Source organism: Psammomys obesus, unplaced genomic scaffold (genome assembly GCF_907164565.1).
Source record: "Psammomys obesus unplaced genomic scaffold, mPsaObe1.curated_primary_1811, whole genome shotgun sequence".
NCBI classification, from domain to species: domain Eukaryota; kingdom Metazoa; phylum Chordata; class Mammalia; order Rodentia; family Muridae; genus Psammomys; species Psammomys obesus.
Genome location: NW_026585691.1, coordinates 8,184,257 through 8,197,516, shown reverse-complemented (window position 1 = coordinate 8,197,516; position 13,260 = coordinate 8,184,257). Strand labels below are relative to the sequence as shown.

General features: G+C 42.0%; 1 protein-coding gene across 1 annotated transcript in view; it reads right to left on the bottom strand.

Annotated features, from left to right (window-relative positions):
- Positions 1 to 13,260, bottom strand: part of Aldh1a2 (aldehyde dehydrogenase 1 family member A2) — an 84,866-nt gene that overhangs the window by 19,570 nt on the left and 52,036 nt on the right. The gene's annotated exons all lie outside the window — the stretch shown is intronic.

Below are 13,260 nucleotides of genomic sequence, written 5' to 3'. Positions count from 1 at the left end.
CTGAGCTTGCAGCACACATGGTCTTGAGCAGTCCTCTTCCTGATCTTCCTGAATGTCTAGCCTCACCTCTCATGCAGGGGATGGCTTCACAGTCGGAACACTGACTGGAACCAGGAAGCTCAGGCACTCAGCCTTTTCTGTGTCTGGGCTCCACCTCAAGAGTGGACCCAGCTCAGGCTTGAGGGCACACAGCTGTGCCTATTGTTAAAAAGATCCCACAAGTGTTCAAATGTACCACTACCACCAAAAACCACAGAATCAGGCTGGGGACATAGCTCGGTGGCTGTGTGCTTGCCTAAAGTGTACAAAGCCCTAGGCTGAATGCTCAGAACTGCAAAAGAACTTGGGACACGGGTGTCAAAAAGCAAAATAAGCCAAAACCCATCATGACAGACAGTTTTTGTCTGTCATCATAGCTCCATTCTAATGTTAACTGCTGACTGAGTGCCTCTTCTATGCTGTTTGTTTTCACACACATTATTTTAATCTTCACAGAAATCACGAGAGGCAGGAATTATTGCTCCATTTTATAGCTGGAGAAAAAGAGGACTCGAAAAGGTTTAGAAATGACTTAGTGACTGGCACCTATGGAGCGGCAGAGCTTGGGCTGGACCTAGAATGTCCACAGGAGTTTAGAGCTTTTGCCACCATGGCCTCTTTCTGTGTGAATCCTGTCCTCAACTTAGTCTAAATCGGTGGTCTGCTCCAGTTGCCATCCTTCGCTACATGACACTTTTTAATTTCAGATAAACAAGAAACAAATCAAGTTTAATTTCTTATCTTCCTTTAATAGGAAGGAGCATGATTTCCTCAAGTCAGAAAGATGCATGTCCCACTAACCAGCTGAGCTACAAGGACAGATTTTTGAGGACCTGGTCATTGAGCCTCAGCCTAGAGAAAGAACTACTGCATAATCCTTGCTTTAGCAAACGAGAGAGGAAACCAGAGGACCTCAGCCAGAAGAGGCAGAGGCACACTTCCTCTTATTCTTTCACATTCACAATTTAAGAATTTAAAAAAAAAAAAGCTAAAAAATTAAAAACCTGTGTATTTGAACATTTTGTCACATCAAACTAGTATTTTTTTTTCCATTAAAAATCCTTTGATTCACTACAGGATTTTGCACAACAGGGAGAGCCCAGAGGAAAGGGCCTCTTTGCTATTTAAAATAAATAAATAACTAAAGCTAACATTGCTCTAGACCACAACCTACCTACAAAGGGTCAGGTCAGAGAGAGAAGACAGCTGACCTGAGTCATCGCTCCGGCAGCAGTAATGGGTTTGCATCATACAGCAGGACCATCACCCACTTGAGAAATGAAAAGAGAACCCCACTGTGTGAATTAGCATCAGTGGTAACACAGCTGCTAGCTACAAACATTGACTTGGCACAGATCAGTCTGGACTCTCCTGTAGTTTGCTTTGATGGTCTCCCTACTATCTTGTTGACTAATGATGAAATCATGGTTTGTTAATCTAACTGAATGAAAAAGAAAAAGAAAACCATTATATCAAGCAAAATGCAAACTGTCTTCCCATACTTTGTGGAGGATGTTTATTGACTCTGTGTTTATAAGAAGCCTTTCATATTCACTTATTAAATATTTACATGCATTGCTTATGCATTTAGCTGCATAAAGAGACGTTAATCCTATCTTTAATCTGAGTACTGTTTGCTTTCTAAAGACTTTTGCTGAAGTAAAACAGAAAGCAGCCACTTCAGCTAAGCCTCTTGTTTCAGGCTGTTGCAGATGTTTGGTGATATGTCAACAGGTTCCCTCTCCTGGAACAATCCTACCAGAAGCCATGATGAAATCTACTTTTAAGAGACATGTTTGATCTAGACGAATCTATGTGATTTTTTCCAAGTAACCAACAAAGTTAGAAAAAAATAGATGGAGGAGTAAACACAAAGCAAAGGGGTGGGGCGGGGGGACAACGTGACCGTGTGGCTTGCCTGTGAGCAGCCTCCACTCGCTCAGTATGACTGTGAATAGCCACAGCTTGGTTTTCATGTTCTAGATAGGGTCCTTTGACATCTGCCACTGATGTCATTCCAGAGAGAAAACAAGAAGATACCTAAAAAGCCACAGAAGTGGTTCCCCTCCAAATGGATATAAATCTCCCTTGAGAAATACCAAATGTATATATTCTACTGGAAAGTTAGCTAGAACAATGCACACTGGAGTATGGTTCTCACTATAATACAGGTTCCTACCAGCTAAGCATGTTACAGGTCTCCTTCTACCTGCTTCTCCTTCCCAAACTCTCCTGGCTTCCTCCCTGTGTTAGTTGGTGTTCTATTGCTGTGAAGAGACATTATGATCAAGGCAACTTTTATAAAATAAAATAGTTTAATTGAGGCTAGCTTATAGTTTCAGAGGCTTAGTCCTTTATCTCCAGGGGAGTGAGAATGGACACTCATGGCACTGGAACAGTAGCTACAGCCTGATCCACAGCAGCAGCAGAAATAGAGAGAGACTGAGCCTGGCACAGGCTTTTGAAACCCAGTGATTCATCTCCTCCAACAAGGCTGCACCCCCAATCCTTATCATTCTTTTAAACAGTGCCACTCCCAAGTGACTAAGCATTGAAATATATGAGCTTACGGGGCCATTTGATTCAAACCACCACACTCACCCTCTGTCTCTCTTTTCCATAGACTACCTCCACCTTTAAAGAGTGCTTAGTAGTTGTTATACTTTCTCCTGTTTTTAATAAAACTGTTGCTATCAAAATCATGAGGTGTTGGTGAATGAAAACACAGATAGGTGAAACAGAACAGTTTAGAAAGAGCCAAACAAATATGGACACTCATGCTTGAGAAAGATGTGGAGTAATCCAGTGGAAAGGGGCATCTTTTCAAGAAGTGGTAACAACTATAGCCATTCATGTCAACAAGAAAGAACCCCGATTTTTTCCTCATAACAAACACAAGAATCAACTAAAAGTGCATTTACTTAAATGTAAAGCAAACCCAAAAATCCTCATAGGGAGAAACAGGAGGCAATCTCTGAGCTCTTAAGTCAGGCAAAGGTTTCTTAGGAATAATGCCACAAGCTTGATCTATAAAAGAAAACATTGCTGTACTGGATCTCATAAACCTAAGAACATCTACTCTCCTCCAAATTACTGTTAAGTTGATTAGAACAAGACCAGAGGCTGGAGTTAAGATCTGCAAAGTACAAAGGATTTGTATCCAGAATATACAAAGAACTTACAAAACTCAACAGTAAGAAAACAATGCTCCCCTTCCCAAAGGGCAAAGATTACCAGAAACCCAACCAAAGACAGTATACGGTAAATATATACATATAATATATATACATATATATACATACTTACTAGGAGAGAATTCCAAACAACATCACATTGATACTAACATCATCTAGCTATCTGAATGGATTAAACAAAAAAGACTAACCATATTAAACACTGGTGAAGATATGGCAGAGCTGGAAGCACTTCCATTGCATGTAGAAATATAAAATGATATGAAAACATCAATCTGCCATGATACAGCCATTCCATCTCTATACCCATACCCACATCCACACGTGCACACGTGCGCGCGTGTGCGCGCACACACACTCACACACACACACTGGGGGAGGAAGAGGAATCAGGGAAGATTTGTACATGAATTGTTCCCAGAGGTTTTTATTTGAACTAAACCCTACCTAGAAACAACTCAAATGCCCATCAACAGTTGACAGGATAATTGAGTCATGATCTTTCATGATAAAATAAAATAAAATAGACAGGGCGGGGTAAGATGGCGGCGCCAGGAGGACTCTCATTCTGAGGAGCAGCACAGCAGGATTGTCACAGTGACCAGCAATCAGAACTCGAGGACATAAAACACAAGTGATTGTGTTTTACAGGTGAGAGGATACCCCACGGTGGGGGGTTCAATTAGCTTTAACTCACCCAGCCAAACTGCAGAAGAAATCCTGGTTCCGCCAGGCATTTGGTCGCCAGCCCAGAGCTACATGCCAGCGTGATCTGGTCACTGTCCCAGACTGAACTGTGGGCCCACAACACCACAGACTGGATTTTCCAGTCGAGAGATAACCCCACGGACTAGGAAACGATTGGGACCGACCTTAGGTCACCCAGACATCCCCTGGAAAAGACTCGGGTTCCGCGGGCGCCCCAGGAGCCAGCCCGGAGCCAGAGCTGGGGACCCAGGTGCCTGCACAGAGCCCTGCCTGCGCGCCTGATTCGCTGCTTCAGATAGAACTGTGGGCACCAGGGCACCAGGGCACCAGAGACTGCGTTTCACTGTCAGGTGCAAACCCACAGAGAGGGAAATGGCTGGTCTGATCTCAGAGCACTCAGCCGACACCCCCACCCCCAAAAGGTCTCGGGAAAAATAACCCAGTTTAGGCAGCCGTCAAGGCTCCCAAAGGCCAGAAAGGCGGAGCCACAAGCAGGCATCTGTGCCTGTGGGTTCTACTCGCCACCCCAGACAGAACAGCGGTCCCCAAAGCAAAGACTGGGTGTCTCTGGCAGGAGGAAACCCCCAGCGGAGGGGATCATCAAGTCTAATGCTCAGGACACCCAGCACCAAAAGACTTCCTGGATTCACACAGACTCTAGGCTCTAATGCAGGCAGGAGCGCTGTGCTCTGCCGCCATTATTGAGTTCCCCTAGGGCACTGGGACACGCAGCTGCATCCTCAGACCTACAAAAGCCAGAGAGCCATTACAGCAGCCCTCAGATACTGTGCCAAGGATCAACCAGTTATCCCTAGCTAGACTGACAAAACTGTGGGAATCCCTGGTCCTTCAAGAGGGCTGCACCCACAGCATCTGGACCAGAGCAGTGCCTGCAGCCACCATCCCAGACAGGGACACACAGCTTCTGGTCCAGAGTGAGGCACCCAGCCTCCAGACCAGAGCAGCACCCCCAGGCGCCAACTCAACCTAGGTGCACATTCTCCAGGTCCAGAGCGGAGCACTCAGCCTCTGGCCCAGAGACTTGCTGGGCGCACCTCCCACTTTCCCGGACAGAACTGTGTGCTCCAGGATAACAGACTGAGTTTCCCTGTTGGGAGAAAACCCCACAGCTAGGGAATCAGCAGGTTCTTCAAGAGGACTGTACCTGGAAATTTAGTGAGCAGCAGCACACTAAATTTATGACGAGAAACCCAGCAGTGGGGCAGCTGTCTTGAGAACTTCTATGGGTAAGAGGAGATCCCCCCCTGCCTAACAAAGACCACAGCTACTACTCAGGGCTATAAACCTGAGGTGAGCAGTGGCAATTCCTGAGAAACACTGGCCATACAGAGACCATAACCAAAAAGCAGAGGAGGACTCCTTCAGGAAAAATCATCTTCCGGCCAAGGGGATTCTCCCTACCTCAGGACTCCAGGAAGCACAGAAACTAACAGCCAACACCTAAATCAGCCCAATGGGTAGAGGTCAGCGTAAAAGCTCAACCAACAAAAGACAGAGCAATATGGCATCTCCAGAACCCAGCCATCCAAGGGCGAACAGCCCTGGACAACGCAGCATAATAGAAAATCAAGAAGATGACCTTACATCTATGCTGATGAAGAGGATAATAGAGGAAACAAATAAAATACGTAAAGAATTAGAGGAAGATAAAACCAAACAGATCATGGCTATCCATAAAGAAATGGAGAAAGTTAAAGACAAGCAGATTATGGCCATCCGTGAAGAAATACGGGAAGATGCAGCCAAACAGCTTGCGGCCTTCAGAGAAGAAATAATTAAATCACTGAAAGAAATAAAAGGAACAGAGTTGAAGGAACTAAAAGAAAAAGAGGAAAATACAATCAGACAGGTGAAGGAAGTAAACAAAACAACTCAAGACCTGAAGATAGAACTGGAAAAATTAAAGAAAACACAAATGGAGGAAATAATGGAGAGGAAGAATTTAGGGAAGAAAACAGGAACTACAGAGGTAAGCATAACCAACAGACTATAAGAAATGGAAGAAAGAATCTCAGGTGTAGAAGATACAATGGAAGAAATCGATGTATCTGTCAAAGAAAATGTTAAATCCAAAAAATTCCTGACACAGACCGTCCAAGAAATCCAAGACAATATGAAAAGACAAAACCTAAGAATAATAGGTATAGAGGAAAAAGAAGACTCCCTTCTCCAAGGCCCAGAAAATATTTTCAACAAAATCATTGAAGAAAATTTCCCCAAGTTAAAGGAGAAACCAATAAGGATACATGAGGCCTACAGAACACCCAACAAATTTGACCAGAAAAGAAAATCCTCCCGCCACATAATAATCAAAACAGTAAGTATACAGAACAAAGAAAAAATACTAAAAGCTGCAAGGGAAAAAGGCCAAGTAACATATAATGGCAAACCCATTAGAATCACACCTGACTTTTCAACAGAAACTATGAAAGCCAGAAGGGCCTGGACAGATATCATGCAGACCCTAAGAGAACACAGATGTCAGCCCGGGCTACTATGCCCTGCAAAACTCTCAGTCCTCATAGACGGAGAAAACAAGATATTCAATGACAAAAACAAATTTCAACAATACCTACACACAAATCCAGCATTACAGGAGACACTGGAAGGGAAAATACAACCCAAGAAAATTAGCTTCTGTCAAGAAAACACAGGAAATAATTAACCTTACTACTGTAAAACAAAAAACAACCAAGCATACAACCTTATGAACACAGCCAACATCAAAATCAAAGGATATAACAGCCACTGGTCATTAATCTCTCTCAACATCAATGGACTCAACTCTCCAGTAAAAAGACACAGATTAACAGAGTGGATACGTAAACAAAACCCAGCAATCTGTTGTATACAAGAAACACACCTAAGGCACAAAGATAGACATTACCTGAGGATAAAAGGTTGGAAGACGACTTTCCAAGCAAATGGACCCAAGAAACAAGCAGGAGTAGCCATTCTAATATTTGATAAAATAGACTTTCAACCAAAATTAATAAAAAGAGAAGGGGAAGGACACTTCATACTTATCAAGGGAAAATTCCACCAGGAAGACATCACAATCCTGAACATCTATGCCCCAAATACATGAGCACCCACATTTGTAAAAGAAACATTGATAAAATTTAAACCACATATAGATCCCCACACATTAATAGTGGGAGACTTCAACACCCCACTCTCAACAAAGGACAGGTCAACAAAACAGAAATTAAACAAAGAAACAATATCTCTGACAGAGGTCATGAATCAAATGGACCTCACAGACATTTACAGAACTTTACACCCAAACACAAAAGAATTTACCTTCTTCTCAGCACCTCATGGAACCTTCTCCAAAAGACGATATAGTTGGTCACAAAGCAAGCCTCAACAGATACAAGAAGACTGAAATAATCCCTTGTATCTTGTCTGATCACCATGGAGTAAAGCTGGACTTCAACAACAACAGAAATAGCAAAAAGCCTACACACACATGGAAACTGAACAACTTGTTACTAAAAGACAGCTGGGTCAGGGAAGAAATAAAGAAAGAAATTAAAGTCTTCCTAGAACTCAATGAAAATGAAGACAAAACATACCCAAACTTGTGGGACACAATGAAAGCAGTGCTAAGAGGAAAGTTCATAGCACTAAGTGCCTTCAAGAAGAAATTCGAGACAGCTCATTCAAGCAACTTAATGGCCCACTTAAAAACCCTAGAAAAAGAAGAAGCAGACACACCAAAAAGGAGTAGACAGATGGAAATAATCAAACTCAGGGCTGAAATCAATCATTTAAAAACAAATAAAACAATTCAAAGAATCAATGAAACCAAGAGCTGGTTCTTTGAGAAAATCAACAAGATCGACAAACCCTTAGCCAAGCTAACTAAAAGGCAGAGAGACACCACCCAAATCAACAAAATCAGAAATGAAAATGGGGACATAACTACAGACACTGAGGAAATCCAAACAATCATTAGAACTTACTTCAAAAATCTATATGCCACAAAATTTGAAAATCTAAATGAAATGGACAATTTTCTTGATAGATTTTACTTACCAAAGCTGAATCAGGACCAGGTAAATCAACTAAATAGTCCTATATCCCCCAAAGAAATAGAAGCAGTCATCAAAAGTCTCCCATCCAAAAAAAGCCCAGGACCAGATGGCTTCAGCGCAGAATTCTACCAGACCTTCAAAGAAGAGCTAACTCCAATTCTCTTCAAACTATTCCACAAAATAGAAACAGAAGGAATATTACCAAACTCATTCTATGAAGCCACAGTCACCTTGGTACCTAAACCTCACAAAGACTCAACAAAGAAAGAGAATTTCAGGCCAATCTCCCTTATGAACATTGATGCAAAAATACTCAACAAAATACTCGCAAACCGAATACAAGATCACATCAAAGATATCATCCACCATGACCAAGTAAGCTTAATCCCAGGTATGCAGGGGTGGTTCAGTATACGGAAATTCATCAATGTGATCCACCATATTAACAAACTGAAAGAAAAACACCACATGATAATCTCCCTAGATGCTGAAAAAGCATTTGACAAAATCCAACGTCCATTCATGTTTAAAGTATTGGAGAGATCAGGGATACAAGGCACATATCTAAACATAGTAAAGGCGATATACAGCAAGCCTATAGCCAACATCAAACTGAAAGGAGAGAAACTTAAAGCAATCCCACTGAAATCAGGGACAAGACAAGGCTGCCCACTCTTTCCATATCTCTTCAACATAGTGCTGGAAGTCCTTGCTAGAGCAATAAGACAATTGAAGGAAATCAAGGGGATACAGATGAGAAAAGAAGTCAAATTATCACTATTTGCAGATGATATGATAGTATACATGAGTGACCCCAAAAACTCTACCAGGGAACTCCTACAGCTGATAAACACCTTCAGTAAAGTGGCTGGATACAAAATTAACTCAAAAAAATCAGTAGCACTCCTGTATACAAAAGACAAAAGGGCTGAGAAAGAAATTAGAGAAACAACACCCTTCACAATAGCCACAAATGACATAAAGTACCTTGGTGTAACCCTAACCAAGCAAGTCAAAGACTTGATGAAAAAAATTTCAAGTCTCTGAAGAAAGAATCAGAGGAAGATATGAGAAGATGGAAAGATCTCCCATTCTCATGGCTTGGCAGGATTAACATAGTAAAAATGGCCATCTTACCAAAAGCAATCTACAGATTTAATGCAATTCCCATCAAATTGCCAACCCAATTCTTTACAGATCTGGAAAGAAAAATTCTCAACTTCGTATAGAATAACAAGAAACCGAGAATTGCTAAAACAATCCTCTACAATAAAAGATCTTCTGGAGGTATCTCCATCCCTGATCCCAAGCTGTACTATAGAGCAACAGTTATAAAAACTGCATGGTACTGGCATAGAAACAGAATGGTGGATCAATGGAATCGAACAGAAGACCCAGAAATAAACCCACACACTTATGGACACCTGATTTTTGACAAAGATGCCAAACCCATACAATGGAAAAAAGATAGCATCTTCAACAAATGGTGCTGGTCCAACTGGATGTCTACATGTAGAAAAATGAAAATAGATCCATACTTATCACCCTGCACAAAACTAAAGTCCAAGTGGATCAAAGACCTCAACATAAAACCAGACACATTAAATCGGCTAGAAAAAAAGTGGGGAATACCCTAGAACTCATTGGTACAGGAGAAAACTTCCTGAATAGAACACCAACAGCACAGGCTCTAAGAGCAACAATCAATAAATGGGACCTCATGAAATTGAAAAGCTTCTGTAAAGCAAAGGACACTGTCATCAAAACAAAACGACTGCCTACAGATTGGGAAAGAATCTTCACCAACCCTCTATCTGACAGAGGACTCATATCCAGTATATATAAAGAACTAAACAAGCTGAAAAGCAGCAACCAAGGAATCCACTTAAAAAATGGGGAACAGAGCTAAACAGAGAATTCTCTGTAGAGGAATATCGAATGGCAGAGAAACACTTAAAGAAATGCTCAACCTCATTAGCCATTAGGGAAATGCAAATCAAAACAACCCTGAGATTTCACCTTACACCCATGAGAATGGCCAAGATGAAAAACTCAAGGGACAACACATGCTGGAGAGGTTGTGGAGAAAGGGGAACCCTTCTCCACTGCTGGTGGGAATGTAAACTTGTACAACCACTCTGGAAAGCAATCTGGCGCTTTCTCAGACAACTAAGAATAGTGCTTCCTCAAGATCCAGCCATACCACTCCTAGGCATATATCCAAAAGAGGCTCAAGTACACAAAAAGGACATTTGTTCAACCATGTTTGTAGCAGCTTTATTTGTAATAGCCAGAAGCTGGAAACAGCCCAGATGCCCCTCAACTGAAGAATGGATGCAGAAACTGTGGTACATCTATACAATGGAGTATTACTCAGCAATGAAAAATAAGGAAATCATGAAATTTGCAGGTAAATGGTGGGACCTGGTAAGGATCATCCTGAGTGAGTTGTGCCAGATGCAAAAAGACACGAATGGTATATACTCACTCATATAAACATACAACATAGAATAAACCCACTAAAATCTGTACATCTAAACAAACTAATCAAAAGAGAGGACCCTAACTAAAATGTTCAATCCCCATCCTGAAAGGCAAAGAGGATGGACATCAGAAGAAAAAGAAAATAGGAAACAACCTCGGAACCTGCTACAGAGGGCCTCTGAAAGCCTCTGCAGTATAGACTGTCAAAGCAGATGCTAAGCCTGATGGCCAACTGTTGGGCAGAGTGAATGGAATTTTATGTAAGAAGTGGGAAATAGTAAGAGCTGGAGGGGTCGGGAACTCCACAAGGAGAGCAACAGAACAAGATAATTTGAACACAGGGAACTTCCCAAAGACTCATACTCCAACCAAGGACTATTCGTGGAGATAACCTAGAACCCCTGCACAGATGTAGCCCATGGCAGTTCAGTGTCCAAGTGGGTTACATAGTAATGGGAAGAGGGACTGCCTCTGACACAATCTGATTGGCCTGCTCTTTGATTACCTCGCCCTGAGGGGGGAGCAGCCTTACCAGGCCACAGTAGAGGACAATGCAGCCACTTTTGATGAGAACTGATAGACTAAGATCAGAAAGGAGAGGAGAACCTCCCCTATCAATGGACTTGGGGAGTGGCATGCATGCAGAAAGGGGAGGGAGGGTGGGATCGGGAGGGGAGGAGGGAGGGGCTTATGGGGGGATACAAAATGAATAAAGTGTAATTAATAAAAAATTTTAAAAAAAGAATATAAAATATTGTTCAGCAGTAATTAGTAGAAATATATATCAACACACGTGAATCTCAAATTAATTATTCTGGGAGAATATAGCTATTGATACTATCTGGGTCCATTCATATAAACTTGTAAAAAAAATGAAATTAGTAAAGAAACTGGGATGGAGAGAGAGATGGGAGAAGACTTCTGAGTGTAATGGCTACATGCCCTCTCTGACTGAGCTCATGCTCTCACAGGTGGTGGCTACACATGCCTGCCTTACTATGCTTACTTATCTCACTTTAAATATGTGAGATCCACTGTACCTAGAGTATGCCTCACTAAATCCATTAGTAATATATTAAGCAAGTAAAATGCTAAGGTATAGGCTAACTGTCCCACATGGCTCTTTGTGGACTACTAACGTAAAAATTAGAAGGAACCCATGTGACTGGTGAAGATATGGAGTGATAGTTTTTAAAGTAAAATAGATGTACTAGGGATAAATTAATTAAAAGTTAATAAAGATAATCAGAGCCTGAAAGGAAAAGAATCATGAAGAGAAGTAAAAGAAGTTAAGTGAAAAACAGAAGTAAAACAAATACTGTATCAGCGCTCAAATTCCCATGATTTCTGGCAGAGAAGATGGCGACACTTAAGGTAGCCACTTCAAGTGGCAGCTGCACAGGGGCTCGTCAGCTCCCACTGTGCAGCACGGGACATCTGGGAAAAGCCTGTTAAAGTGGCTAGCAATGACACTGTGCATCCAGAAGACAGTGTGGGTGGTCTTCTAGTATATACACATGTCTTGTTTCAGCACAAAGCAACACACTCAGCATCGTGGAGTTCTAAGTGGATGCGGAGTGTGACCCAGCTAATCCAATCCAAGTAAGCCACTGATTCTTGACCATGGACGAAGAATTCCTAGAAAAGTTTGTTAAAATAAGGATTCCTAGACTCACTGCCAAGTCCAACTTAATCCAGAAGCTCTGGGGTGAAGTCCAGCAACCTGAATCTAAATGAGATCCTGCCAGCACCACAGGCGAGGTGTTCCTGAGCAACTGCTGAAAGCGGTGATATCTACGTTACATGTTTCTTTTAAGTATGCCCCTCTTGCCACAGGATTTTATTTTGGCAAACCCTGGTTGAAAGAGTGACCCTTACACTAGACCACAGCAAGAAATCCTAAGTGAGTTTTTCAATGGGTTCCAAACTGTCTTCCTGGGCCACATTCTAAGTACTCCACTAATTTACCTAAAGGATTTTAAAAGAGTTTATGCAAGCTAGCACTTGGTCAATCTTCCAAAACATGAAACAGAAAAACACACATACACTACTTACTAGAAGCCAAAATATCCCTAAACTATTTATGAAAGCCACAAAACAAATAAAAGGAGAGTGAAACTGCCAGAAGAGAGTGGGAATTAGCCCTCCACAAACATGCTTTGCAAATGGAAGCTTCATACTCAACTAGTGTTTACTGAAATCTTTCAGTGTGCCAAGCAATATGGGTGGACCTTTCAAGTGTGTTGTCCTAACCCACAAATAAGCCTCTACAGAGTTACTACAGGGCTGCCAAAAATGAAAAATAAAGGCTAGGAAAAAGGCCAGGATCATGCAGTGAGAAAGCTGGGTCCTAACCCTTGTCTGGAAGAACCCATTGGCCCTTCTTTTATACCATACATCCCAAAGCATAGATTTTCCTATAAATGTCATTCAGAAATAAATAGGAAGTTGGGAATGGTGGTGTACACCTTCAACCTCAATACTCAGGAGGCAGAAACAAGCAAGTAGATCTCTGTGAGTTCAAGGCCAGCCCAGTCAACATAACCAAGTTCCAGGACAGCCAGGGCTTACACAGTAAGACCCTGCCTCAATCCTCCTTTCCCCCCTAAAATGCCCCAAACAAACAAACAAACAAACAAACAAAAAAATCACATAGCTGGGTGTAGTAGCACATGCCTTTAATCCTAGCACTCAAGAGATGGACCTCTGCTAGCCTGCCTCCAACTATAGCAAGTTCTAGACCAGCCAGGGTTTCATAGTGAGACCCAGTCTCA